This window comes from Excalfactoria chinensis, chromosome 3, assembly GCF_039878825.1.
Source record: "Excalfactoria chinensis isolate bCotChi1 chromosome 3, bCotChi1.hap2, whole genome shotgun sequence".
Classification (NCBI taxonomy): Eukaryota; Metazoa; Chordata; class Aves; order Galliformes; family Phasianidae; genus Excalfactoria; species Excalfactoria chinensis.
The window spans coordinates 70,797,408-70,822,359 of NC_092827.1; the positions used below are offsets into that span (position 1 = coordinate 70,797,408).

The 24,952-nt window shown below is 36.1% G+C and overlaps 1 protein-coding gene across 3 annotated transcripts in view; it reads left to right on the forward strand.

Annotated features, from left to right (window-relative positions):
• The window catches only part of CHRM3 (cholinergic receptor muscarinic 3), a 244,535-nt gene that overhangs the window by 191,984 nt on the left and 27,599 nt on the right, over window positions 1-24,952 (forward strand). The gene's annotated exons all lie outside the window — the stretch shown is intronic.

Below are 24,952 nucleotides of genomic sequence, written 5' to 3' on the forward strand. Positions count from 1 at the left end.
GTCATACTGACTTTTTGTACTTGTTCTTATTGCCAAGGCAAGCTTTCTTATATCACATTAAATGAGTGAGATGGCTTTTCCACTGTAGCAGATTTGAGTTTTTTCAGTTCTTTGTATGAAAACTTATTCTGGCAGCTCCACACTTGATCCCTTACATTTGGTAATTGTTCTCACATTGTTAAGCATTTTTCACATTTCGACCTTCTTCTAAGGTAAGTACTTCTGATATTTTTTTTTCAAGACTTCAAGTCTATAAATGCTATTATATCATTTTTCACAAAATTTCTGTATGCTGTACTATCATAGACATAAAGCAAAGTGTTGTACTTGTGTATTCTTTTCTTCCTTTAAGTGTACTTGTACTTCGTGATCTTGTAGTAAATAATACAAAGTAAATGATCCCTGCTATCATATGTGATCAATTTTAAATTTCCGGGAAATGGGAACCAATGCTAAATATATGCATTATTTTAATTTTATACTACCCAAATGAACATTATTATTATTACTGAACATATATTATTTGCAGGAAAAAGTAAAAATGAAGCTTTTACCCAATTGAACTGTCTCTTTGGATGAGTCTTTTACTTTCATTAAAACATTAAAGAATAATGGTCATACTCCTCCACTATACAATCATAGCCAACTCTCTGTTATCCAGAAGCTAATTGTCATGAAACCTGTAGGAATCTCATACTTTGAGGATCTTCTCTATCAAAATTGAATTAACAGTAGGAGAGACTTTGCCTAGAAATGTTTATTTAGATTCATCTTTATTTGAGAGCAAGGATCAATAGGCCCCACCTCAGAAACTCTGCTGCAGTGATACCCCACTTCTCATGGAGTTCTAGTTATTTACAGAGCAGGGTTGCAAGATGCATGCTGGCCAAGTGCTACTGAGAGCTGATAGGATGTGATGTTACTCTGTAACACTTCACACCATACCCAATTATTTCCTTCTTTGTGGGAAAATGTTTCTTCTGCTCAGTGGAAATTCTGATTTATTTTTTTTTATTTGGCTTTCATACAAAAGGAACATGTAAATCAAAACTTGCTTTTAAGTGTTTTATTCCTTGAAAGAAATGTGGTCTTGTTTTAACATGTATTTTCAATGTGTAATAAAATATGTAATACCTATAGAGATACAGCATATCATGTGTATCTCATGATGTATCACATGTGTTATTCCAACTGAATGGCCATTTGGTTGGTATGAAGTAATGTATGCTGAAAAAAATATATATATATTTTGAAATGTTTCCAATGATGAAATCAAAGAGTTAGATTCCAGCAAAACCTTTCAAGTCTGACATAATATTTTTTTAATGAAAACATCCTCCATCAAGTATTTTTTCCTTAACCGACTCTGGCTATTAGGCATTGTTTCTTGGAGGCAGAACATGACATTTGTTTCACATAATTCATACTGATTTCCAGGACATACAATACCTAGAGATAACTTCAATTAACGTGTTATGCCTCTGCTGCGATCTGGATGCTGTAATGTTTGCTTCTGTCATTGTGATGCCTTGCAGTTATTGTACTTGGGGGGGGGGGAAAAAGTGATGCAGAAGCTAATACAGAAAGGACATGGTGGTAGAAAGTCCTTTGAGAAAGAGCAGCTTTTTTTTCTTATTTATTAATGATAAGCTTCATGTTACTAAGTGTATTTTGCATTTAGAGCTTTTTCTTATCGAGAGGTGAACAAATGCAGGATCATGTGGAGGGAAGTGTCCATGATAAAACTGTAATTTTAAATATCATTTATTTAGACTTAGTCATGTGAAATTATTTTGTGTGTGAGGTGAGAGTCTTGTTGGCTGTATTTTTGAAAGTAGTCCTTTACTGGCTGTATTTCAAATAAATATTACTTGATGTGTTTAATTAGCAGAGATAGTATGAAGGTTAGACTTATCCAATTGATTTCTAGCTTTTTCCCCTGCCAATTTCTATCAGTCTAGTGGGCTTTATTGCCAAGAGCAGATCTGCAGCAAGCAGAGTACTGGCTCCAGCTCCATGTAGCAAATCAGACACAGCAAACTACTTTCATAGCTGGCGATTACAATGGCAAGACTTAGTTTCTCTTAGGCAGATTGGAAGATTGTCAGTAACCTCCACAAAAATGCAGAATCCATCACATCACATACATATGGCTTTTCTCTACTGCAGGTGAGAGGTCTCTGAGTAATTCTGGTATGAAGGTTGGGTAAAGAGAGGACTCAGAGCTTCTTTCCTCCATTACTGGTTTTGATAATAACCTACAACAGCAGAAATAACTTCTAGCTCTAATTTTCACTCTTTAAAAGTCGCCTTGGCATTTATAAAAAAGGCATTTCCATTAGCTTTGGATTGTTCACCTAAAAGAAGCGATTGCTTTTTTTCCTCAGTTCAGTCTCATATTTTAGACTAAATGTGTGACACTTTTTTTGCATTTCTGGGATCACTTTCATGAAGGGATCTTGAAAAGCATCCTAGTCAGTTATATTCCCCACTGGGTCATTTGTGTAAACACACGCATAAAAAAACGTTCTGTGTCTGGTGTCCTGCCCTGATGTTGTGTGCTGGGTGCTGCACTGAGATGAGGCAATAGTGCTTTTTCCTATAGACTGAAGCCAAAGGTACCTGTGATCTTTTTGATATTTCAGCCCCTTTAGTTTTTTATTTACACACTTTGTCACCCCGACAGGAAATTCTCCAGTGATTCAAACAGTTAAATACCATTAGAAGGATTTACAGCTTTTAACGAAATCTTTCCTCCTGACTGGAAGCTAACTCAGGCCCAAGCTACTGAGATTTTAGAATGCTTTTAAATTGTGGCGTGATAAATATCCAAAGACATTTCTTATTTCCCAAGATGGTCACATTTTACAAATGGTCAGATACATCTTGATTTGCTCACAAAGTTTAAGGTCCTAGGTTTTTTTATTTTAATTCTGCAGTTTTATTGGCTTTTTTTTTTTTTAAGTGTGAAATTCCATTTATTTAAGGAGGGTCCACAAAAGGAAAGATTCAGAATTTAATTTTCTACAGGTATTCAGTTGGTTGTTTCCCAGGAAAACACTCAGCTAGCAGAGTGCTGTACGTAACAGAAGTGTCCCACTATCTTTGTACTTCCATCTTATCCTCTCTATATTACCATGTGAATTCATACATATTTAGCTGTGTTTTGCTTTAGAAGATGTGGTGTTGTACATGCAGAAAAGAATAAAAGATATGGGTTACTCTCCTCTTCGTACTTTACAAGAAATGTAGCTGCAGGAAAAACCCTTTTAAAAAGGTTAAGTACAGCTTCATATTCCTTTCTGCTCTTTATGCTGTTACAGAGTGTTTGTGTGTGCAGTTAAGCAGTTGCTATGTCCCACCCCAAGAATTGCACTTCATTTCACTGAATGAAAATTCATCAAGATAACAGAGGCCAGGTCAGGGTAGAAGCACTTAGCTGCACTGGCATGTGTGCTGCGCATTGGAAGTGTTCACCCAAATGTTCGCATGCTGTGGACATGACTCTGTGTACAAGCCTCAAGAGACTAAGTCTTGGCTAAATATCAGGTATTTTTCTCATTGTGAAGACAGGAACTCTTGGGAACTAAAATCATATGCTCCTACATTACTATGGCATTTGTAAACACAGTGGTAATTTTGAAGGTTGGCATGGATGATTTTCAGCTTTCAGCTCTGGATCATTTCATGCATTTTTGAATTTTTAAGAAGCACTTCATTGCACAGATTCACGGCAGGCATTTGCTGCTTCTTCACTCTGAAGAAGTTACAACTCTTTAACTAGGAATATAAATCTAGCATAATGCATATTGAGAGACCCAAGTGAAATGTACTGGGGGGGAAAAAGGGTAACAGCATATTAAATCAAGTTTTCCATCTGTCTTGGGATATTTAGTGGAGAGCAGATTTAAACTGTTTTGACTTTTTTGATGTTCTTAGTCTTATATTCAAATAGTACTGTAACTCCCTTTATATTTTTTTTTTATATCTTTGTATAGTACACTTGTTTTTGTTCAGTGTTGTCTTCCTTTTTCTGGGGCAGAGAACATGTTGTCTGTTCCAATGTTTATTGTTAAAAGTCTTGCTTTTCAGCCACTAGCCTGACTCTGCTCTGTGATGGTTCTCCTCATATGGCATCTCTAATCCTGTTGTGGTCTCTGGTTACTTCTTGAACAAAGCAAACCAGAGCTGCACACGGTATTCTGGACTGTCCCTGCAGAAGAGGTTTTGCTGCAGGGGAAAAAAAAAATAGTATTGCTGCTGCTTCTGCTGCTTCTGTAGTATCAGTGTAATCCTACTTCAGTTTTGAATAAGTTTGCTATAGCAAATACATCTTTTCTCAACCACTGTATTTGTACTGCAAATACTATGTTTTGCCCTAAGGCTTTTTTTTCCCAATTTCTGGTAATAATGTGCTCCTATCAGCTTGCAGATGTCACACTAGGCAACCACAGGGAAACGACTGCCCAGTTCTCTGGATTGTGATTTTGCTAGGAGAAAATCTGAGAAGGGAAGAAACGGAGGAGTAGCTCAGTGTACTTAGTGTATCTGTCAGGTGCTGTGAGTACTTTTTCAACTGTTAAAAAGAGAGATGCTCCATCCCACTTAGTAAGAAAATAAGTCATTGTTTTACAATAAACAAAAGGTATATTATTTAGCTCTCTGTTCAGTGTCATGCATCTAATTTCTGAACTGATACACAAATAATCATTATTGTTTTATGTCTGTTTTACAATGTATTACCTACATAAGCTAGGCAGTCTCCAGTCTCTTGCCTTTTTTTTTTTTATTGGTCTTCTTCCTTATGGCAGTATTGCCATAATGATAGGAGTCTCCAGCTATGTCTTGAAAGGCCACTTTATTCTTATTTATTTTTTCCTTCTTTAAAAATAATGCATATTATCCGTTCTTATGTTTGGAAAGCTGACAGCTGTTAGAAAGTTTCTTTCTCTTCTGTTTTAAGCAATAAGAGTCTTTGCTGTGTTCTGTTTTGGACTCTGCCTTTGCATGTTATTATCGGTTAAAAAAAAAAAAAAAGCTGTCAGCCATGTTCTTTGGTTTTATCAGAAAGTAGTATGTATGATAGTTCATATGGCAGTAGCAACTTAAACTCTACCTTGCATTTATAAAAAAGCTGTGCAAAAATAGTTAAAGTTATTAGACTCTGTGATTACAAGAAACTTTCCCTATTGGGTTAAAGTTGCATCAAGGAGATGACAAAAATAAATGCTAATAGCCAAATCCATGAGAGAAGTCTGTGATGTTGTCAGAGGGTTAGAACTGTGCCATGTTCAGAGTGCTGCCCTGTGAGGCCCTGGGCATGCAACTCTTCATTGTTTTGTAAACATGAACTGTGTAACTATTGGCAAACAGTTTAATCTGTGTTCCTTCATTATTTAACTGGGGGAACTAGCATGTCTTCATCACAACTGGAAGAGGTACCAGGGTCGTAGGCTCAATGTGAACGTGCTGTCTGCAAATATTTCTAAGTGCTGGAGCAATATGTTGATTCTTGGTTCTGAAAGATGAAATAAAGGTGCACAAACATAACAGGCTTCCTAATTCTAACATTCCAATACTTAGTTCCTTAGAGGACATTTTGTGTGAGGTCCCATCTGGAGTACTGTGTCCAGGCCTGGGGCCCCTCAGTACAGGAAGGTTGTTGAGCTCTTGGAGCAGGTCCAGAGGAGGGCCACTAAGATGATCAGAGGGCTGGAGCACCTCTCCTAATGAGGAAGGGTTGAGGGAACTGGGCTTGTTTAGCTTGGAGAAGAGAAGGCTCCGGGGAGGCATCATTGTGGCCTTTCAGTACTGATGGGAGCATAAAAGCAGGAGAGGGAACAGCTGTTTACAGGGACAGACAGTGACAGGACAAGGGGGAATGTTTTTAAACTGAGACAACAGAGGTTTAAGTTAGGTAATGGGAGGAAGTTTTTCACATAGAGGGTGGTGATGTGCTGGAACAGGTAGCCCAAGGAAGTTGTGGATTCCCCTTCCCTGGAGGCATTCAAGGCCAGGCTGAATGTGGCTCTGGGCAGCCTGATCTGATGCTTGGCAACCCTGCAGGGGTTTGAAACTAGATGATCATTGTGGTCCTTCTCAACCTAAGTCATTCTATGATTCTACTCAGTGGTATAGGGCTCTAGATATCTAGCATTTCATTCTTCTCCAAATTATTATTTTTTTTTAAATTATGAAAGGGTTCCCTGTATAAATATGCTTACTGTCAGTTGACTTAAATTCTAAAATCAATGGCTGTCTATTTAAACTGTTCACCTACATGAGGTAAGAGATGTTATGAAAAATCTAGAGCTCCTAGTAAAATCAACTTTTTAAAGGATTTAAGTAGAACATGTGTTTAGGTGGCTGTTTCATACTGTTCCTGCATTTTGTCTGATTGAACAGCTGTTAAAGCAAAATGGGGGGAAAAAAGTGACTTTACCATGAGACTTGTACTCAGCAAGTACAGTCATTCAGAGGAATATGGGTGCATCATTTACATTTACTGTCCCTAGTCCAAAAACGGAGTAGACAGAGGGCTGCCTAGAGCTTTTGATCTGCTTCTACCATGGAGGAAATAGTTTGTGTTAAATTTGTGCTTTCCCATGTTTCTTTTTTGCCTCTGTGTCAGAAAACACAGATGATGCTATTATGACGTGTTTTTTCTCAGTCAGTTTACAGGGCAGTTCTTCTTTGTGCTGCTCTTTTGCAGGAGAATAAAAACAAGCTGAGATTGAATCCCAGATTTTAGAATTGGTTAATAAACAAGAACATAAAAATTAAGTGAGCAGTCATAAACACACATGTAAGGAATGCAAACTAGTGGCTTTGTTGCACAGTCGGTATGTCTTGTGGCTATTGCCAGGGTCATTGTAGTAAAGGAAATTCACATTTGTTTTCTCTGTGTGTGAGTGGGTCTGACACTTCTTGTTGCACAAGTGCATATAACAGCATCTTTATTTAGTGTTAGCATCAACACGCCAGCCTCACAGCATTTCTGGAATGCCCTGTAACTGCTTAGAAATAAAACTCTAAATGCTTCAAACCTCTATTTATTTATCTTTTTCAAGTGGAGCAAGGAGCAATCAGACTTGTATGAATCAGATTTATATGGTCCCAGACAACAAATATTCCACTAATATGACAGTCACATCCAAGAAACAACATTATATTTATCAAGCTAGACTTTAAACTTCACTTCTAAGAAGAACCCTCAGACTTTCTATTTGGTTAATTTGAGGAAAAGTGGAAGAATTTTCAACCACTGTAGGGTCTACTTATAGTATCTGCTGAAGTCAGAAGAGGAATTAATCCTTGGGCAATGCATGCTGCTTCTTGTGGAGGTACAGAAGCCAGCATTTAGCTCAGAGATGGAGTCAGCTCTAATAACAAAGTTTTTTTGGTAAACTAATATTTCGTGGGGAGTTTCATTCCCTTCTGTTAAGGCATCACATTTTAAATAAAAAATATTAACACTTTAATTTATAAATTAATATTTTTCCACAATTCTTTGAGGGTTTTCCACTTATTTTGAACAAGTCATTTTAAATGTTGTCTGTTTTGTGCTTTTATTTACCTTAGTTCTGTAAACAGTTCTTTCAGCCTTAACTGTGCTTTAACTAGCAGAAGCTGGACTGTAGTCAGAAACAGATATCTAGTTTCTGACTGCCTTCAAACTTTTGAGATCTAGAAATAGAGTAAAAATAATAATGCAAAAGTTATTTTATGTACAGGAAAAAAACATACATTCATGGCAAGATTGCATTAAGCTCAATTCTGAAGAAAATTTGTGGACTCAAACTGTTGTGTTTTCTTTTAAATTACTGGTTTTTTAGAGTTTTAAACAAATTCCTTTAGATATCAGTCCAAATCACAATTAGTACTAGACAATTGCTTAATGCGGTGGTCTTTATTTGAGGGGTTGCAATTATTGCAGAGAATTCCATGGCAGAAGTTCTGGCTGATTCATGCTGAAATCCCTTCAAGGGTCTGGAGTGAGTGCACACAGGAGAGGCAGCTGCACTGTCCTTCACAGATATCATCTTTTCTTCTCCATCTGTTCCACTCTCAGCCAACTCCACTTGGCCAGGTCCCTATCCTCACTGGGCATGGAGCACAGATGGCAACCTGTGGATTTTCTCCAAATTAGCTGGAGGTAGGGTGATCAGATTTCCTGGGACAGGACATATTTTCCCTTTTTTTTTTTTTTTTTTTCCTTTTTTTTTTTTTCTTTTTTTTTTCTTTTTTGAATCCTTTATATTTTAATTCTCCCCTTTTTGGCTAAACATTTTTCCCTTACTTTGATACCAGAAATGATGTTGGAGTGGATGTATCTGAAAGTGATATTGGTATGCAGCTAGTGAATCAGAAATGCCTATTGAGTGTGTTGTCAGGTGACATCCAAAAGAATCCTTGATAAACCTTGTACAATCCTTGCCTTACGGATCATAATATTTTATATGCTAACATAAAACATCCTAGATCTGCAGTAACCAGTGCTGAACTGAGCTGACTGGAGCAGCTGGAAACTATTCAGGTCTCAGTCAGACAGACTGGCTGCAGGCTGTGTGTGTTGGGGCATGGGCTGCATATGAAATTCTGGGAAGATGGCTTTTCTCTTTGTGAGAACATGGGGTCATCTGGGCCTTCTTTTGTATCTGGATAGCCAGGCTTTTATTAGAAGTTTTAATTGAAAATAAATAAATAAAAGAAAATCCTACTGTTAGGTTTGACTTTAAACATTAGAAATATTCCTTTCTCTGTTTTCTCAGCAGCACTGCTTCTGTTAGCTTTCCATCTCAGCAACATGGAAGGGTGTTCCTGTGTAAGTTAAGCTGTGCGTGTTGAAAAGCAGCTGCTGATATTTGGGAGTCATGTCTCAGAGGCTCTGCAAGCCAGCACAGCAGAAGTTGCTGGGCTACACAGGGAGAAAATAATTTATGTGTCTTCAGGGAAATTTCTCAGGGCATGCAGAGGGGAATGAAGGAAGGAGAAACTAGATTGATATGTAAAGCACCATTAAGAATTTCATCATATGGACAATGACAGTTTTATAGCCTTTTGCAAAACCAGAAAATGGATTTCTCACAAAATCAATAAGCCTCCTAGAAGATGATTTCAAGAGGATGGAGCAGCACATATCAAAGTAATCAAAAAGCTGAAATAGAAGACTATTTAAGCTATTGGATACATGGGAACATGCTGCTAAAAATCAAATGGTCTCAGCTGAGCTTTCTATATTACTCTATGAATCTATCCTCTTTAATTTTCATCAGATGAGAGGCTGATCATTTCAGATGGGAAATGTGAGACTAAACTAAAATTTTCTGTAATGCTTGCTCATCACTATTTTGAGAAAGCTTTTTAATTAGGTAGGTGAATAGGCAATTAATAATGCCCTGAGTAACCCAAGTACCAGTCAGAGTGGTTTCTTGGAGGATTACTTTGGCTTTTCTTGTAGTTAATCTTCCTTATGTTATCAGAGTTAAAATTCAGAAATATTCTTACTAAGGAAGAGTTGGAATATATTTGGTTGCAGAGTGGTGCTTCTCATGCAGCAAACTATAAGCCCTCCTGAGGATCACAGAGGCTTTGAGGTTGACTGAAAAAGTCTAGAAAAAGCTTAAGAATACTTCCTTTTAAGACAGTTGATGCTTTCTACAACAGGAGTTCAGACAAATAAATCAATAAATAGGAGTTAGGTTTTCAGAAAGTTGGAGAAACAATTCTACAGTATTTTAAGATTGTATCCTAAAGTTTGCCATAAGCGAAAGATCCAAATATATAGACTGTGGTTTAGTGGTTGTCTGATTGAAATGTAGGTGTATGTTTTGAGGACTCATTATCCCAGAACCTTTCTGATTTGGTAATCTCGCAGCCTCTGATGTACCACGTTCCAGCACCCCTTGCTATGGTATGGGTAATCTGAGTGTGAGGATTCTTTTGTTATGCTTTCTGATGTACTTTCTTATTGTTTTGGTATACTTTCAAAGGTTGATTACATAAGGAGTGAATCATTTCATCATTCTTGTTCATCTAAGGAGAACTATAGCAGTGGCATGTTCAGTTGGAAATCCTAGTAGGAAGTGAGAAGGTAGAAGCACTCCATGGAGCTGCAGCTTCAGCACACTGCCTGTTCTCTGGGTCACACCCCACACCACTATTTGTATGGTCTATGCTGTTCTGCATGCATGGATGAGTCAAGATTGTATGCAGACAGTAATTCTGAAAGAGAAACATAAAAATTTACCAGATTTTACCGTAAGTCTGGTAGAACAAACTGGAGGGAAAAAAAAAAAAAGAGCATTGTTTCCCCTTCGGCAGTTGCACTAAGACTTAAGCAATCTTGTAGAGAACCATAAAGTGCCAATCAGTATTTGACAGCATTTCAGAACCACTTCTGTTTCTCTCTGCTATTGATTTGCTTTAGCTCTGACTGCAAAGACTAGCTCTTTCAAGTGCCTCACATCCTGCATTGCCTCTTCAGAGATGAGAGAAGTTGTGTTATGCAGTAGTCTCTGAGCACTGCCACGGTGAGATAGGACGTCTTACCTTGGTGGGTTGAAGTTTGACTCAGCATTATTTGTCGGTTGCAGTGTTCAGCTTCAAGGGGAATTAAGATTTAATTGTGCCATTGAAGCTTTCAAAGCACTAGATTTCCAGATATGTGCAAACACAAGGCCGAGGTGAGCTTGCAACTCAGTGTGCAACTACAATGTTGTCATTACCTTGACACCCAGGATAATAAGAGAAAAATAGTTTCAAACCTAGCCTAAACATAAAATAGCAGCTGGATTTCCTAGGAGCTTTTATTTTGCAAATTAATGACAAAGTGCCAGAAGAAATAAAGAAGAAAATGGTAATGGAATCTGAGAAGGAATTTACTGAGTCTGTAAATATTGCAAAAAGATTAATCCTTAAGTAGTGTGCTTTAGCGTGATCTCAGGAGAAGTTTGATATTTGATATTGTAGAAATTAACTTTTATTTCTTATTATGGTGTTAGTAATGCTTGCAGTATCGATGAAAAATGTTTTGTCTGCCTTGATAAAAAACACTATGTGATAAAATCAAAGATGACATATCTGGCAGTACTTTCTCGGTAGCATTTTGCAAAAGTTTCTATTTTTTACCAAACCTTTTTATACAGCTTCAATACCTAGGAATACAAAGAAAGAAAACAAAATCCTAGAGACTGAAATGAGTCCTGTTGAATTAAATGTATTTCTTACAGCTGTTATCTTAGGCCAGCTGTCCTTACAAAAAAAAAAAAAAAAAAAAAAGGCTGTAATAATCCAGGTTTCTATTTCTGAATGATTATAGACAAGAGATGGACTAGATGACTTTCAGGGGTCCCATCTAACTCTGGTTTGGTTCTGATTCTGTGATCAATAGCCAGTGGATGCATGTGTTATCCAAAGCCTCCCTCTGCTTTGGCTTGTGGTGGGACTCAGTAGATCTCCCTGGTCACCACACTGGAGCCACTGGGTAGTCTCAAGACCAGTTTGTTCTTAGAGGTAGAGTCTGGATGAGGTTGGCCCAGGACCAAGTGGGGGACCACCTGGATGCTTTCCTGTGTGGGAAGCCTGCTTTAGTAGGGAGATTGGATCAGATGATCTTTAGAGATCACTTCTGACTCCTACAGTTCTTGTTTCTGTGTTGAACAACATAACATGGTTACACTGGGAGACTGAATGTGTCACACGAGTCTTGATATCAAGTTTGATGTCAAAAGGAGTTCAGTACAGCATAAAATAAGTACATGTAGTGCTAACCTTGCTGCAAAATCAAGAAATGATAAAAGAATATATGGGAATTTCCCAAAGTAAAAGATATCAAATAGAATCATCTGATTTCCTTGAATAGCATCATTTGTAGTAAAGCAACAGCTTTCAAATGTACTTCATTCTGGACCTATTTCCTGCCTCCAGTCTTTCAGTTCTCATTTTTTCTAGGACAACAAGGACATATCCTTTCAAGTAACTGCTTGGCATTTTGTTATACTGACACTTGTCCTTTATTTCTGATTGTTGAGTCTCCTTGCCATTGTTTGAGTTTGCTTCTAATGTCACTTCTAAATCATCACTATCTTTTTGGGCAGCAGCTATATCGTTGTTTATTACTGAGTGACCTCATACAGTGATTTAACTGACACAAAGCTCCCGCTAAAGGCTGAGTTTGCCCGAGTAAAATAAATATTAACATGTTCAATCAGTGAAGTCTCAAATGAAAGGTCTAAATTTTAAGGAAATCATGTGTTCCTTGTCTCCATTTATAACAAGCTTTCAAAACACATTGCATTAAGTATCATGTTTTGTTATATCCTTTTATTTATTTTGTACAAATGCAATTTGAGAGGCAATTTTATTCTACAGATGAGTGTGCTTGCTTTACCATTTCCTGTCTGATTGTTTTGTATTTGTGTGTGGGTTTTTTCCCCACATTTCACTTCCTTGTAAATCTGAAGTTTACAATTTTGTGGTACAAGATGAGAACTGATGTTATTTAAGTATTACACAGTGACCAAAGTTCCCTCTTAGCTAATCATTAATACTGTGAGAATCAGACCTTTATATAAAATGTGTTTTTATAACTTTTCTGCTTTTTTTTTTAACTACAATACTTGTGAGAAAATTATCTCTATTTTTCACTATAACCCCTGTTTGCAATTCCAAACAAGAAGGAAAAAAAATAAATAAATCTTGAATTTGAATGTTTTTATATATAGAATATTTGATATTTTAGAAGCTAACTTATTTTTCACCAGAATCAAAAATAAGTTTTTTGAGAAGACAACAGTGATAACATAGTGCAATCTATTGCAGTCATATTTTGTTAATATAAGTCTGTTATGTAAGTAAGTGACAGGAAGGAGTGAAATATGGCAGTATAATTTGTAGTGTAAGAATAATATATAGTTTCACAGCAAAATAAGTAAAACAAATTCTAATGAGCAAATTAGATTATGAAAATTGCCTGTTCTGTATTGCTTACAAGTCTATTTGTTTCATCAGAGGAATTTATTCACACTTTTTGCACTAATTTTTAAGATAGAGGCTGAACTCCTTCAGTTTATTTGGGAAGTTTTTTAGCAGGGAGTTTTCATTTTGAAGTTTTCCTAAGCTGTTATAAATTATAACACCTTATTTGATCAACTACATAGTATTTTCAGACAAAGACATAGACAAAGACGTAGTAAAAGACAGTGTAACACATGGATATTATAATTTGTGAGCCTTGTTGGTGCAGTGACAAAAGCTTCAAGTGTTGTCAAGCCTTACGCCATCCTTAAGACAGTTTTTTAGGTGGCTATTTCATTATTCTTCCTTTAATAAAAGTAACAATCAAACACCCATTTATGAAGTAAGTTCTTGAATTTCAGGGCCCCGGTCCCTGGGATTTGCATGTTGTAATAGTACATTTCAGAGATCACAGAGAAACAGTGGAAGGTTATGAAGCTCAGGTATGGGAATACAAAAGATCTCAGCTTTAATAAAATCTCTATCAGCAAGTAAATTAGTGAAAGAAGTTAGTAAAGTCATTTACCAAAGATCTAGATCTAGTCTAAAAGGGTTTTTTTCTTGTTTGACAATTTAAACTCAACTAAATTAATAGTCACTAGTTTGCGAATTTGAAGAGAATTAAAATTATTTTTTCTAAATCCAGGCAACTATGAATTAAACTGGAAAAACAGCAACAATTAATGTGTTCAGAAAATGACTAAGATAATCCACAGGAAGCAATGTTACTGAGAAACTGGTTAATTCGCTCTGACATTTTACTTGACATATTCTTCATTGTTTGGGGTCAGTATGTGCTTGCAATAATGCACATTTCCTTGATTTTTGCAAGGATATTTTTTTCTGTACATAAGTGACTCTGGTCTTAGTACCTCCTATTTATTTCTACAGCAGATACAGAGAGCACAATAAGACTTTTTGATAGAGAATATATTCTCAGCTACAAAACAACTTACTCAGCACCATTAACTGATTTGCATAGGTGAGCTGATCAAAACAGAAGTAACAGAATATTGGCAGAAAGGTTCAATCTTTACAGCCATACCATCCCCATCCACCTTTGAGGTCATGGGTCAACATAATAATAGGAAGTATTACTTTCGGAGCAACCCTTGTATTTAGAGCAACCTTTGTAATCTACCTGCTGGTTTGTTGAAAGATTGTTGATAATCTAGCAATCTTTAAAAGCTTGTACAACAAACATTCATTCTACTGTTCTTTTTCTGTAAAAGATAGAATTTCTGCTGAAGATTTTAATTCTTTTTGATTAGCACTACCTGCAGCAGGAAAGTTCTGTGCAATCAGTTAAGTACAATCAATATACAACTTTCAGCCAAATGTCAGACTAAGGAATGTTTTAATGCTATTACAGTTTATCAGGAATCTGTCTTATAGTAATTGGTTTCTTGCAGGCTTTTTGATTCCCTGGATTCCTTCACTACCACCATTTACTTATTTATTGTCAATTAAGTTTGCTATTATGTCTATTGTAAATTAAAATTACAGTACATGACGATGTATTATCCAGTAAAAATGGAAAATATATCTATATCTTCAGGCTAGCAACAGGTGGAAAATAGAACATATAAATGGAAATGAATTTTTGTATGGACAGATCAGGAAAGAATACTTACTGAAAGAGATTTTCTTAGAACATCTCAAGCTTCAGATGTTTGAGGAGCCAGAAATCAGAATTACATGCTGAAATCTGTGTTTAAATATTTGCTATTATTATTCCAAGATCCAAAGCTCTGGGGGGGGAAAAAGTCAAAATTAAGACAACTTGTGCACATTGATATATAGTCTTGATTCTTGATATCCCCTCTGTGAAGATCAGCTCATCTTGATGGCAGAAATATTTCCTTTGAAATTTTAAATATTTTTTTTTTAATTCCAGCTCTCACACTCAATTTAATCCTCCCTTATGCTTATCTTCCAGTGCACCCTATCCTTATTGTTTCTTGTTCTGCTTTAATTTTTCAATTTATTTGGAAAGAAAACAAGTTTTCTGTCAGCATTATGTTCAAAGAGATGGAGTAGTCAACCCAAATTGGCTGTGCTCCTGCAAGGATGCATTGCAGTCAACCACTGTCAGGGTGACTACAGTCACTCCCATCTTGTGGTATTATGTCTTTTTCTTGTAGCACACTAACTCAGCAAAGATCAAAACTCACTCTTCTTTTTCTCCTCCTCCTTGATCCTTGTTTAAGATTCAGAAATTTAGTGTTGTCTTTTCTGGGAGGTTTGCAACAGTTGTGTGTGAAGGCAGTGAAATAACACACTGTTGATTTAAGGTGTTTTTTTATGTCACTTATTTATGTGTTTCTAAAGTACAAGCTCTTTCCAAATGTAGTATTTATTTTGAGTGTGTGGGCCATTAAAATCTGGCAATGTGCTTAAAACTGACATCAGCATGTCAGAGGGAGCAGATGCTAATTTAGTTACAGGGGCACCAGATAGGCCCTGCACTATTGCTAACTTTGGTTTCATTACCTGTTGTGCACATTAAGGACTTCAGTGCTTCTGGGGCACACTTAAGCTTCTCACTCCTTTTGCCTGGAGACTTCTGGAAAAGGATGGAATTAAAACATAGAGACAGTAGCAGGGGGAAGGGTGATGCCTACAGATGCATTGGCTCACTTCTTCCATGTTGAAGGACTTCAGGCCCACAGGCCTGGGGAACTCAGCCATGGCTCTAGGAGCTGCAGACCCAGCCAGGAGCGTCACTATGAATTCTTTTATTTATTTATTTATTCAAAAAATGATTTTATTTTTTCCTGGAGCTGTGGAGTTAAGGACCAACAAGTCAGCAGATCACATTTGTTTACATATCTGCTGGTGACAAAATAACCTACAAGTGTGAATTCATAGGCATTATATAGAGAGTGATAAATGAAAATAAGAAGGCAGGGAGCTTTGCAGAAAAATATCTTTAAGTCCTTCATGGATTTGTTTCAAATGCTTTTTTCTGAAGGACAAAAAATGTATTTGTGATAAAAAGTGAACATTTCCGTTTCCAGAAGCAATATTTGTGCTAAACAATTCAGTGCTATTGCCAGAAGAAACTAGAGTTTCATGTATCATGCTAGTAAACTTTTTAGCAATTACAAAAGCCATTAATATACTTGTGCATCAGTATGACTTTTAAATATGTTGTCTCTTTTTTTGACCAGAAACACTACTGCCTGGGGTATGAATGAGATTAGTATTCTCTGTATGTCAAACTCTTTTTGTGTAGCTATTGCATTTAGTAAAAGGCAATTACATAAAAGTCTGGGCTGTCATTCTCAATTTTTTACATGACCTTTATGGAAATAAGAAAAAAATATCAAATTGTCTGTTTGTGATCCTGAAGAGAATTCGTAACTAGAAATGGGGGGGAAGGAGGGGGAACAACAAAAACCGACTTCTTGAATTAAGCCATAAGTACTTTATTTTAACACTCATCCAAGTTTCTTTACAAATCTCAAATACAGTTGCTACATTCTATTTTGTTTGCTTTGCCAACCTGTAGAAATAGCTGTCACAGTTAATGAATGCTATGCCATGATAGAAGATCAGTGTATCTATAAAAATATCCAGCATACACTTCCTATTTCTTTTTGCAACTGTCTCTCAGACACTAAAGAAATGTTAATATTAGGTCAGTCCTTCTATATAATCAGGGCTGAGAGAGGCCAGTGTTAGGAATGAAAGGATATTTAACAATTTGAAATCCATATCTGTAGTTGTTACCAACAGTCAGAAGACTAGTTAAAGAATTCCTGCCTTGTACTACTGACTGGTGATTGGATGACTCATTAACTTAGGAAAAAAATTACTGAGTTATTTCAAACTATATGTTTCAGAAAAAGCTTATGTGACTATGTGATAGCATTAAAAATATTCACTTCCATTTAGTATATTGAAAATTTTGCCTAGGATGTTTGATTTAGCCATGAGGAGAACATATAAAAAGGAATGTATGGAAGGCTGAGGGGGTTTTGTGTCTGTCTTTCCTTAACAATCAGTTAAATGAAAGCTGCAATATCAAATACACTGAAAAGTAAACTTTACCATAATCTCAGACAAAAGAGAGTTTAGAATGTGTTTACAGGGGAGGAAATGTAAATAGCTGTACCTTAATGAGTTACAATGCCAACTGTGGGGAAAAAAACTGCTAATTACTGGTTTGTCTCAATGGCAGTAGAATTAAGCTTTCACTTGGTGTTGCAGGCAGGCCATGATATTGATGGAAGTTAATTTGGAATGGTGGGTTCATGTTTTGAGCTACTCAAAATAGATCAGATTTGGTTTAAACTGCACTACACATAAGCAAGGTGCAAACAGGCATTTTATTACCTAGTGTGAACCTCAACCCATCATGCTAAGTATAACCATGATCTTTTAACTCAATTTTCTAAAGCCCTGTTAAATAAATCTGTGTCTAAACATGTACTTGTATGTGCTTAGCTGTGATAAATAATGCTTGTCTTGAGAGTTCAAGGGCTGATCATCTTAGAAGGGTGCTTATTCTGCTCTTGATACTACCTTGTGAATGATCCCTCGGCAGAACAGAAAATTAATGACATCTCATTTTCTTTTGAAAATGACATGTTTGCAGGGTCCTATGGAAATATCTGTTGGATAATTTTATAACTTCTTTAAGTCTTTGTACTTTGAAGGACGAACCAAGGAAGGAAAAGGTAAAGGGACTGCATTTTACCTTAGTTCACATCAGCATAAGCTTAGAGCAGCTCCTGACTTCTAGTGAGGTTTCTTTCAGTTTACACTGATAAAGATGAAAAAGTAATGATTGAGATTTGATATTCCTAGCAGTTGTTTTAACAATCTATTGCTTTCTTCCACATTACCCTGAAATTTAAAATGTGATTCAAAGGATTTAATAGGAAAGTTGCAATAGCTGCTTCGAGGCTTTCTTTGCAGGTGATTTAAACTCTGCTTAGAAATAAAATATTTTTAATTTAGTTTCGTTAGGTTGCTCTATTTCAACCTATGTTATTTCAGTTTCAGAGACTAAGTGATACTGCCTCTCAGACTGCAATGACCACCTGACAGTAAACCAAATAAAGGTTCAGTGAGTCCAATTATTAAATATATCTGAAAGCATGCAGTCAGCTCAACTCCAGGTAGTAAAGGAAATGTAAAGTATTTCCAGTGTTTTAGTGGATTTTAACCATTAACACAAGTACCAGAGCTGATATATGCCATTTACATTGGAACCACTGTGTTTATTGCATATTTATTGGAGGTATATAGAAGACATAAACATATATATATATATATATTTCTTTTTTATTAAAACAACTGGATGCTTCCTTTAGTGAGAAAGCATCTTTCTTTCATGATTAAGGGAGAGCTTGTTATTTTGGTAGTGGCAGTTAAATTTAGGTGGTGTATTCCAGGATCTGTTTCTGTTTGCAAAGTAAAATGTTACTTTCACTGACAATAAAATAACTCCTGGATTATTCAGGGCTAATAACCAGATAAAGAGTGATGAAAGAAGAGCACTTACTGCAAAGTCTAAGTCTCCTACTTTTAGTTTGGAACAGGACCCAAATAGAGCGGCAGTTAATAGTTACAAGCAATGAAATATGAAGCCAATGCATAAGCATTTAAGAAAAAATTGTTTGATGTTTTTTTTTTTTTATGTTCTGTTGCTTCTGTAGAGTCATGGAAATCTCCTAGGGAGGAGAAGAGGGAGAGAGGATGTGGGTGACCAAAAATTTATCTTTTACAAGATGGTAATTATACATAGTTTGAATATCTTTGGAAAATGCGATGCTAAGAAGCTACATTTGAATTGTGTCATCACCTTTCTCTATCAACCCTAATACAGGCATTGTGATCTTATCTGCACCCTTTAATCTCAGAAACTGAATATGCTTTGTAGACATAAGTAAGCTACTTAAATAGTGTCTAAAATTAAAATTCTTTGTGAGATTGAACTGTTTTAATGTAAGAACCAACTGATTAACTGAATTTTCATTAATGCATATTTGGGCAACAACAGCTGCAAAAGTGTATTCCCTCCTTATTTTCTTAAATGCCCTACACTTCACAGCCCCACTTCTGTGCAGGTGGGATAATGTCTCCATACTGCCCGTGAAAGCAGTAGATTCATGATAGAATCCAGTATGGTGCTTGGGATTTACGTCACATAATTTCAAAGAAGGGAAAAAATAAAAGTAGTCCACACCTCAGCCACTTTGTACCATCATTATATAGTAAAATACATAGAAAGAAAATCTCTGTATCCTCACTGAGATCAAATTAGTTGGAGGGGAGAAAGGTAGAGATCTCTACATTGGAGCTTTGTACACCACATAAAAATTCATCTGTACTGTGATCCTCCTCCCCAGGAGCTTTCCTCTCTTTATTTCGTTTTGCATTATCAATTGAAAAGTCTTTAGCCCAGTCTTGTGTTTTTGGCATTCAGCCATAAAATCTAGCAAGGCATACTAAATAGCATGTACTACTATCAGCTATATATTAAAATAGCCAGAAAAATGTTGGGTTTGCATCCTTTTTAGGAAAATATATGCAAAGGCACTTTGTTCTAGGCCAAATGCATCTGGTTCTCACAAGTGAACAAATTCTAGTTCTAACTATTATGAAAAATATTTGTTTATAGCACCCTTTACAGGGGCCCAATACAAATACAATAGTAAGTATGATTATTGGGTCAATTGTGGGAATTTACTGAATGTCTCTTTTCCGGTTTCTGAGACATTTTCTCTTCTTGAAAATCCTGCCCACTGCTCATAGAATAGATAAATAGATATGTGTATATTGATACTTTACAGTTATCATTTAATTCTGTCATGGCATCATGTAATTCTTCTTGCTCTTTTGCTAACTTTTGTGGATGAAATGCTAGTGGCACCTGAAAATGGCACTTCTCTTGCTCTGTGTTTCAGCACTGGAAATGTGTATGTATGAGGGTTGCTCTGAAAGGAAAGCCTCCTGTTTTATTGCATTGGCCCATGACATCAGAGGAAGACGTGGTGGTATGACAGTAGAGGCTGAACCTTTCCACCAATATCTTATTACATTTTGTTGCTGCATGACAGTTGGCAGCAGAAGGGCAGTCTGACAGAATGGCATCTGACATAGAAACATGAATGAAGCAAAAGTTAGTGATATCACATTTTTCTGTGCAGAAAAAGTATCATCCCTTGATATTCATTGATGCTTGCTGAATGTTTCTGGAGACCAAACAGTGGATATGAGCACAGTATGACATCTTAGCAGTGGCAATAAAAAAGTGGAAGACAAGCCACATTCTAGCTAGCTTTCAGTTTTTACAAGTGTGGCATGCATTCTCTTGCTCATCACTGGTGAAAATGCATAGGTAATGGAGGTGATTATGTTGAGGGGAAAAAAAAAAAAAATGTTTTGCAGCTGAGAACTTGCTCTATCCAGAAGTGCTATTGTGTTCTTTATATCTGTTATAGTTTCCATGGAAATAAATAGGAGGCATTACTTTTGGAGTGACCTACATATGTGCATTGTGTACATGCTCTGAGACAATATGAATTGGTGCACGTGCATGACCACAAGTTCTGTTATGCTGTCTTCTTTAATTTCCATTGCTGTTGGATAAGCACAATATAATGCTGGACCTAGATGTGAGGATGATTATTGCTGTATCGCAATATTCACAGATGGAAAATTACCACTTTATGCAGTATGGTGAAATCTGTGCAGATGCCATATGCACTAGAAAACCAAGTGAGCATCTGTTGGACAGATGGGTTTTTGTTATTTTGAGGTGTTGTAGATTTCTAAAGTACAATACCCTCCTTGGCTTACAAAAGAGACTAAGCATAGACAGGGCAATTAGGCCTCAGGAAAGAGCAGACAGTTTGATGCTTTTAGCTGATTTTTCTTCCTGGCTTTTCTACATAAATGCATGATTTGTTGTATAGAGAGCATGTTTGTGTCAGATGATTAGATCCTCTGAAGTAGACTGTCTTATGAGCAGTTTTTTAATACATTTGGTATCTTCATAACTTCATAATTTGCAGAAGAGTCTAGGGGAACAGAGTCATCATACCTGTTGTGAGGTATCAATGGATTCCAGTTCTTTCTGAAGATCTAATGAAATGATTGACTTCAGGACATAGTGCAGATCAAAATCTTACCTACTGCATTTGAACTCTGAAGTAATCAACAGCTGCCCTTAGATACAGGCCAGTGTTCAGAACAAGTTCACATCACATTTCATCTCCTGGCCTACTTGTCAATTTTTTTTTCCTTTACAGGTTAGGCTATTGTTTGACAGTGTTAACAGAAATTCTCTGCCAATTTTGTTTCACTCTTGCTGTCTTTAAAAGAAAACAAAAAACCTATAGACTAGAATACATACAGTTTTACAGTCAACACTGTTGATTGTGAGCTAAATGTATTCCTTTTCCTGTATTTCACAAAGAAACTAAATTGAAATAAACAAAGAGCCTGCTTTAACAGAAAAGATTGAACATTTTCTCATAGGCGTTATTTACAAGCAATTCTGCTGTTCTGGCTGTTCTGTAGCCATCACTATTTGTAGTAGGGTCTTTCACTTCTTTTTTTTTTTTTTTTTTTTTTTTTTTTCCAATTTCTAAGTAGCTTGCACTTGTAATTGATTCCTGCGGGGCTTTTCTATCTCAAACTTTCTTTTTAAAGGGTATTTTCAATTAGTCTAGCAGCTTGTTTATACACTAGGATAAAAGAAGACTGTCATTTTCAGTAGAATAAATCCATTTCTACTTTGTGAAAAAAATGTGTAAAAAGTGACTAAGATCAATGTTTTTAACCATGCTGACAATAAAAATTGTCACAAATGAAAAAATGTCTTTCTGCAGAGAAGAAAATCTTTGTTAAGGATCTGGCTATAGATACAAAGTTCTCAAAATGCATCCTTCAAAGCAGGAAGTGGAATTACATATATCTGGGGGATCTAGGGTGCAGAGAAATACAGTGTGAAAACTAGGAAGTTGTTGTTGTTATTGGATACCATTGTTTTACTATGAAGAACCACAATTAAATAATTGTGCAGTGTAATATCATAATTGTAATAATGAGGGGAAAGGCAGGTATGAGCGAGAGTAACAACAGTTCCTTGACACTGAGGATTTCATCTTTGGCTATGCTGACACAGGAAGTGTCTTGTTCATAGCAGTTTTTTAAGGATGAAAGTATTTTGCTTAAAATGAGTTATAGCAATTATCTATTTCCAGCATATATATTTTTCTTATAGGAATAAAAATAGGGACCTTGACACCCAAACACATTTACTTCTTACTTTCCAGATTTAGCTCTGTTGTGTTTAGAAACAAGTGCATTATGAGCAATTAGCGACAATCTCTGTAAGAAGTCTTCTATTTCAATCTCTGTGAACTCAGAAATATTCTGTATTGACTTGCTGCGTATTGTAGTTGGAGTATTCAGCTGCTATTTACAGCAGAAAACCAAAGTTCATAAAGTTCTCATTATTGCAGCAATCTCATTAATACATGTTCATTTTAATGATTGCCTTCAGTAATGCCTTTGCTTTAGTTTTAAAGATGAGCTGTGTGAAACTCCAGATGCATCTGGAGTACTTCCTCTTAGTTTTATTAATTATTCTTTACTTCACAGGAGCATTTCTTTCTTCATTGAATTTGCAATTATTTCAATAACTGCTCTCCAAAAATGACCTCAGGAAATTTCCTTGTGCAGGTTTATGACTTTTACATGCACGTTCCACATTTGACCGAACTGATGGAGAAGCAGAGTTTTCACCTGTTCATAGCCTCCCACCGGCCAGTCACAGATGTGTGTCCAAACAGCAGGAATGTGACTCCCTGCAGTGGTGTGACTCTTCAGTTCACGCTCTTTTGCTTCACCTACGCAAGATGAATAGCATCTCTGTCTTGCTGAGCTAACATCTTCACCTCCCACTCTCCTGGTTATCAAGCTGTGGCAGAGACAGGTTTTCAATATCTTACTACTTCTGCCTGTCAAATAATTTTATTTTTATTTATTTATTTATGAGATTTCTTTCCTGTGGTTTGACACAGCAGCTTTGTTTCTTAACCCCATGTGATCAGGGCAGGCTCAGAATAAAATAATTGAGGGAGCATGGGCTTATGAGTTCATCAAGTGCAGATCTTCATCAGTAGACACATTTGAAAATAATAGCTCGTAATTGTAACTACTCATGGTTCAGAAGTGCTTCAGTTCTCTTAATCTACATTGTTCATGCTGACAGCCTATACATTATTCCTAAGACCATTGTACTCTGTTCCTGGGAATAACTTCACTAAACCTGTGTGAGTAATAATATCTCGTGGATTCTCCTAAGATTTCCAAATTTGTTTGGTGTACTTGAACGTCTTAAGTGTTTTTCCTGTACTTGTCATTTCACTTAAACAATATGTTTCCTCACTCTCATAACTCAAGGACTGCTATTCCTCATACTTCTGTTCTTTTTTTTCTTTGATCTTAAGTTAGTTTGTACGTATCTTGTGCAGATCAAGTTGGCAGGAGCAAAGCTCTCTATTGAACTGTTGTACACTGATGGATTTTTCAGCCTTCAGTACTACATAAATGCATATAAAACTACATTATGAAAATGTCTGAGGTTAACTGGAATTCACTTATTACTAAAGGATAAAACCATACTTGTGTTTAAAAAAAGAATAATCACTAAATCATGTTAGTTATTGTTTTGTTTCTAACGCAAAACTTCAGAACCTTGAGAAAGCTTTCTCCCTTTGCTGCAACAGGTAATATTATTGCTGAAGTGCTGTGAGGCATATGGCTCCCAAGCTGGCTTAAAGTGTTAAGAGTACCAACTGCTGCAGAATCAATTATGAAACCCTAAGCCCGAAGTCTATACTTATTTTTGGAGTTTTCAGTTCACCTGTTAAAAAGAAATACCAAAGTAAGATTAATTCAGAGTTAAAGAAGATAACTCCAATGATGAAGGCCTCCTTCCAAAGTAGTTCATTTTTATATATTTTCCAGGCATCAAGGTTAATATTATGAACTACCAAGTTAATCTGAATAGTTAATATCTGAAATGAAAATGATTTTGAAGTATATCAATACCTAAAAATAACTTTCTCAGATGAATTATATTTATATTTTTCCTACTTTCTTATTAATTTCCTCTTACATATACTCTGATTCTATGCTTTTAGTCTCAGGTTAGTCAGTGGTATTCCATTATTGAAGTCCAAATCAATTGCAGAGATGCTTTTTGCTTAGGTGATTGCACCAGTCCTTGCATAGAAAATATTTCTGATATTCAGCAATGGGTTTTCCAAAAGATGCTTAGTGAGAAACAGTTCTGGAACGTACAGGGACTACCTGTCTTTGCTACAGAAGTGTGGTAAAGAAGGGCAACCAATGCAGAGTTCCTTGGGAATGGTTTAACAATTGTTTTCTATCCATCATTTTAGCTATTGCCCACAATTCACTGGCAGTCTGACCTTGAGGATTTGCAAAGTTGCCTGTTTAGATTTGAGTGTTTTCTAAGTAAAATACTTAGTACTGGGGTTTGTATTCTGGTTTCTTGGGAATTTAAATGAAGAAAAAAAAAAAAAAAAAAAAATCTGAAAAAAATAGTGATAAAGTAGAAATATTTTCATGAATACTTTATGCAGGATTCTTCTCTTGGCAAAAATCAAACTAAGAAAATCTAAGGAAAATATTACTCAATAAGTTATGAGCTAATTTTGTTCTTAGCTGGGTTCAGTATGTCCTCAAGGTTTCTTACATCTGAATTCTGTGGCAGCTGTAACCTACCCAGATGTTAGAAACTGAACTTCAAGAGACAGTCTATGGCTGAATGCTGTCTAATATTGCTGCAAAGCACTGTGAGTGCTTGCAGTCCAATTTTAAAGGTGGCTCAAAATAAAGTACTAGCATGTGAGAAGTTTCTGCAGGAATGGAGAGTTCATGT